This window comes from Chenopodium album, chromosome 12 (assembly GCF_948465745.1).
Source record: "Chenopodium album chromosome 12, dcCheAlbu1.1, whole genome shotgun sequence".
Taxonomy (NCBI): Eukaryota; Viridiplantae; Streptophyta; class Magnoliopsida; order Caryophyllales; family Amaranthaceae; genus Chenopodium; species Chenopodium album.
The window spans coordinates 35,436,637-35,441,442 of record NC_137845.1 but is presented as its reverse complement, the minus strand read 5'-3'; the positions used below and the strand labels follow the sequence as shown (position 1 = coordinate 35,441,442).

The 4,806-nt window shown below is 32.5% G+C and overlaps 1 long non-coding RNA gene across 1 annotated transcript; it reads left to right on the top strand.

Moving 5' to 3' along the window:
• Positions 1-203: 203 nt before the first annotated feature.
• On the top strand, positions 204-2,692 carry LOC145572332 (uncharacterized). The gene is made up of 3 exons (XR_014096790.1): positions 204-737; positions 850-1,013; positions 2,419-2,692. It is a non-coding gene; the product is annotated as an uncharacterized LOC145572332 (long non-coding RNA).
• The last annotated feature ends 2,114 nt before the right edge of the window (positions 2,693-4,806 follow it).

Genomic DNA, 4,806 nt, shown 5'->3' with positions numbered 1-4,806 from the left:
GGCGGTAATACACCTAAGTCTATCTCTGCGGTATAATTATACGTATTATACTAATATTTTAGTAGAGGGAGATTTGGGAGTGTTATATCGGTCTACAGATTTGGTACAATCTCGTTCCTTCTCCTTACTTTTTTTTATTTTTCTCTTAGAATTTTTGCTAATATTATCAATTACTACCACCGTATTTAAATTTCATTTTTATGTTGTTGACAAACTCACGAATTAGGGTTCTTATTTTTATAAATACTAAATTTGTTGTGGTTCAATCCAAATTTCATAGCTTTCGAGTTGATAGACTTTATAATTTGATAACTACAGTCTTACATTTTGAATTTTGCTTTTAGATTTTGTAGCAAACCCAGCTTTCTCAAAAAAAAAAAAAAAAAAAAAAAAAAAAAAAAAAAAAAAAAATGATTCGAAAATGTTAATGGAATTTTCTTTCAAGTTTACAGTAGGTATTGGACACACTTGCTTATTGATATGTATTTTTCGATCTTCTTTAATTTACAATAGTTGAGATCTTTTACTTTTTAAACTAGTGTCACTGCAATATTCATTCCAGACAAATGTTAATGGAATTTCCAGTACTTGATAAAATGGCCTGCTCAAAGGGCAAAGCGAAAATGGAGACAAATGGTTTTTGATGAAAGTATGTTTTTTCAATAAGCAAGTGTTTGATGAAATGGCCTGTTCAAATAGGCAGAGCAAAAATGGAGACAAATGGTGAAACTGGAAAGGTTTGTCCTCTAAAATTAATACTGTAATAAGTATAGGTTTTTGAGCAAATTAGGATAACTGATATGTACTTCACATGCTTATGTTCATATTTATTTTGGGTGAAAATTTCAGGCAGTGTATGATAATGGTGTGGCGAAGCCACAGGGGAAGAATGAAACCTCTACTGGTGATCTGATAACAAAGGTGAATCAGTCAATCTGACAAAGAATGCTGAGAATCTGCCCCCTGTGAAGTTAATTTTTAAGCTCTTCTCTTCTCCTCACTACCGCTACATGGTATTCTTTCCATCTTCTCTTAATTTTTAAGCTAAATATTTTGAAGTGTTTGTCAATTGTCAAGGAAAATTTTAGCCTAATTTTGCAATTTCGAGCCCAATTCTCTAGTTTGAAATTTGATTTTGGGAAGCTTTGGAAATATTTTGATTTTGTGTTATGGGTTTTAGTTTGATTATCATAATCTCAAGTTGATCGACTTGAGGACTGCAACTACTATGCAAGTGTGTATTATTGTTGGTCTTTTTTTTTTTTTTATCTGAATTTTTGTTCTATATGTGAGCTTTTTTTAGCATGATATCACATTTTCTAGATTCATCTGTTTGGGATTCAGTTAGGTTTGCTAATGTATAATATATTAGGATTATTTATAGTTATATTGTGCTCAGGTAATTTGGTGGTGATGGTTGGTTTTTCTATGAACTTTGAATTGCAAGTCTTGAATCTTATATTTCACTTCAGTGTATGCTAGAGTAGGAAATATAGGTGTTCAATTTTGCCAATATTGGGCTATTATTTTGCCCCCATTGACTCTGTAAATTAAAGGTTGTGTACTATATAACCCTTTCAAACTTGACTTTAACCCTATACACATTGACTCACCATGTCTATTAACTAGGTCTAATCCTAATAACAAAGAATGCTCTGCGAGGGTGGTGATCAACGGTCTCAAACCTCATCTCTCACTTTCTGTAAAATGTCGTCAATCGTCTGAATACTTTGATAAATATAATCTTGGTAATTTTCTAATTGTGTTTTAGGATTTTTAATGAATGTTTACCTCTTTTTTCCTGAGGAAGTATTGATTCCAATTTGTCTCTGACTTCATTTGTTGATTTTTCTGGGTTTATGTTCTATAATTGTATGTTTGCTTCATCTAATCGCTTGTTTGCTTTAGCTGGTTGGAATTTGAGTAGTTTACTTGGTAATTTTCGAGATAGTGGTTATTGCTTTGTTGTTCAAATATGCTATTTTAATTATCAATAGTCTTGTAAATAAGTTAGTAATTGTTGTTCAGATATGTTAGTGGTTCATCTTCTAGGGATATTTCTAGCATAGTGGATGAAATTGGTTTGATTTTTCAGAAATTGGTTCATTTAGTGTAATTGTTAATTGACGAGGTTTGATTTTTATGGCATTTTGATTTGTTATGATATTAGTTTTTGTAGATTGGAAATGGTGTTTTTAGTTTGTTATTACTTAAAATCCCATCCCCTACAGTATATATATAATGAAAAATGGTTAACTAATGGCTCTAGGGATTGAAGTAAGATAATTGTTTTCATAATATAATGATTATGGATATATATAAACTGCTATAGGATCTTTAATTTGTATATTATCTGTCTAAACAAGGAAAGAAAATTCATGTATGTCCACTTGTTTAATAATTGCACTGACTGTACAGAAATTTATCTTCGTTGCTGCTGTCCTTCTGCCTCTGTGCTGTTGTTTTGCTTCTGCGCTGCTGTTCTGCTACAATTCTGCTACTTCATTATTTTCTGCTCAACTCTTGCCATAAGTGTATGGGCTTTGCTGAAGAGAGCAGTGAGTGAAGCACCCTTAGCTCTAGCTGTTGAGAGTAGTGGGACTAGAGCAAGAAGAAGCTAGTGAAGAGACTCCTGAAGAAATAATTAAAGGTCATTTTACTAAAAAAATGTTAGATGAGATACATTGGCTTTATGTGCTAGCTTTCTATATTCGTCTTTAGTATATATAACCTTGTAATTTTTCAAACAATTTGTTATTAATGTATACTATAAAATTAACATAATTTTTTTGTTATAATAGTAACTTCTGATATATTTCGTAGATTAATCTAGTTAAAAATTACATTTTTTTTATTTTAAGAAAAAAAAAATATTATTTGCAACTAGCCTAGTTAAATGTCAGATGCAAATAATCATTATTAGCAGCGGGCCAAGGACTAGGGCAGTTCCGAATAGAACTTTTTTACATTTAAAAACGGTATTTGCAACTAGCCTAGCTTAATGCCAGATGCAAATAATAATTATTAGCAATGGGCTAAAACGAAGGCAATTGCAAATAATTCGTTTTTACAACTAAAATGAGGAGTATTTGCAATGGGCAATTTCATACGCCAGTTGTGAATAATGATTATTAGCAACGAACAAGCGCCAGTTGCAACTAATATTCTCATTAGTAGGCCCCGCAATAGCAGCCCCACGCGCCAGTTGCAAAGCCACTTTTTGCCGGTTGCTAATAGCGTTTTTTCCACTAGTGATAAATCTACCATTAGTTGCGGAATCTAAAATTATTCTGGATGAATTTCCAATCCCATTGTAAAAGGCTTGGATTAACTGCCACTGTGTTAAATTATGATGTGGGTACTCTCTCTGCAGATCCTTGAATCTTTCCCAAGCCTCATATAGAGTTTCGTCTGGCTCTTGGCACTACTAGAAAAAAATTTATTTGCTGCTAATAATTTGCTGCGTTTTGTGCTATTCGCTGCAAATTAAAGCATGTTTTCCCTTCTTTTTAATTGAAATTATTAATTTGCAGGGGTGAAATATTAAATCCGCTTCAAATCATTCATCTTGCCTATACCCCCAAACCCTTATTCCTTTGTCATTTCATTACTCATTCAGTCATTCTCTCACCCTTCACCGCCGCTCTCTTTCCTCTTTCCTCACCAGATCGACTTCATCTTTCTCAGTCACCGTCATCCTCACCGGCGCTAACCGTCATCTTTGCCGCTAACGCTTCACATTCTCTCCACCACTGTCAACACTCTTCACCGTCACGTTCTACTATGATCCTTCAATTTGCTCCTTAGTCTATCTCTTATACATGGATCCAATTCAAGTAATCTCACGTTCTCTCTCTATTTAAAGATTTGAACATGTTTGTATTTAAATTCTAGGTTTAATTTGATGAATACAATTGTGCGATTATATTTAATTGATTTTAAAATTGATTATTTTCAACATCATTATTAGATTTGTTGTTGTATATAATTTGATTTGATTTTTAAACTTTTTTTGTATTGATTTTGATCTTAGTGTTGTTTATTGTCTTGAATTTGTGATTTGCCTACTATCGAAAAAAGCAATCTGATGTGAGAAAGACGGGAACAACTAGTACGATTTCCAGCCAATTCATCGCCCTGCTTTCGCTGATGTTTAGTCTTTAGCATCAATTCCTCTGCCTATCGTCACCGCTACTAACTCTTGGAATTTCCTCGTATCTAAGTCTAATTCTACTCTCATATTATGATTTATCTCTTTATTCTCTTGTTCAATTAATTGATTGAGGTTTTTGTATGATGAATTTTGAATTTTCTGGTGATTGTCTTATTTGATTAACGTTGGTTGATTGACATAATTTGTGTTGGTATATGAACTTTAGGATGAATGACGGAAACTATGTGATTTCTTTTGTTGTTGTGGATGTTTTTTGTTCACCGGGGGTTGGGAATTAGTTAATGCATATGAAGTTTGCCTTTTGTAATCTCTAAGTTCTCTAAGTTATGGCTGGGATATATAAAAGAAACTGTCTCCTTCTTGAAGTTGGGTGATTAACTGCAATTGCCCTTTTGTGTTACCTTTTGTGTTATAAGATAAATCAACTTTTAAAATTTGTGGGGATATTTTAGTTAGGAAATTAAGCTTCTAGTAATCTGTAAATTTATGAATACAAAGAGTTTTGAAATTATTAAGGAACAAAGTGTCAGATGGTGAATCTATCATATAGAAAAATCGCGTAAATTGGTTATAAAAGGTGGGTTACAAACGGCTGAGGTTGATTTATTATGTGTCTTATTACTATACTTTAG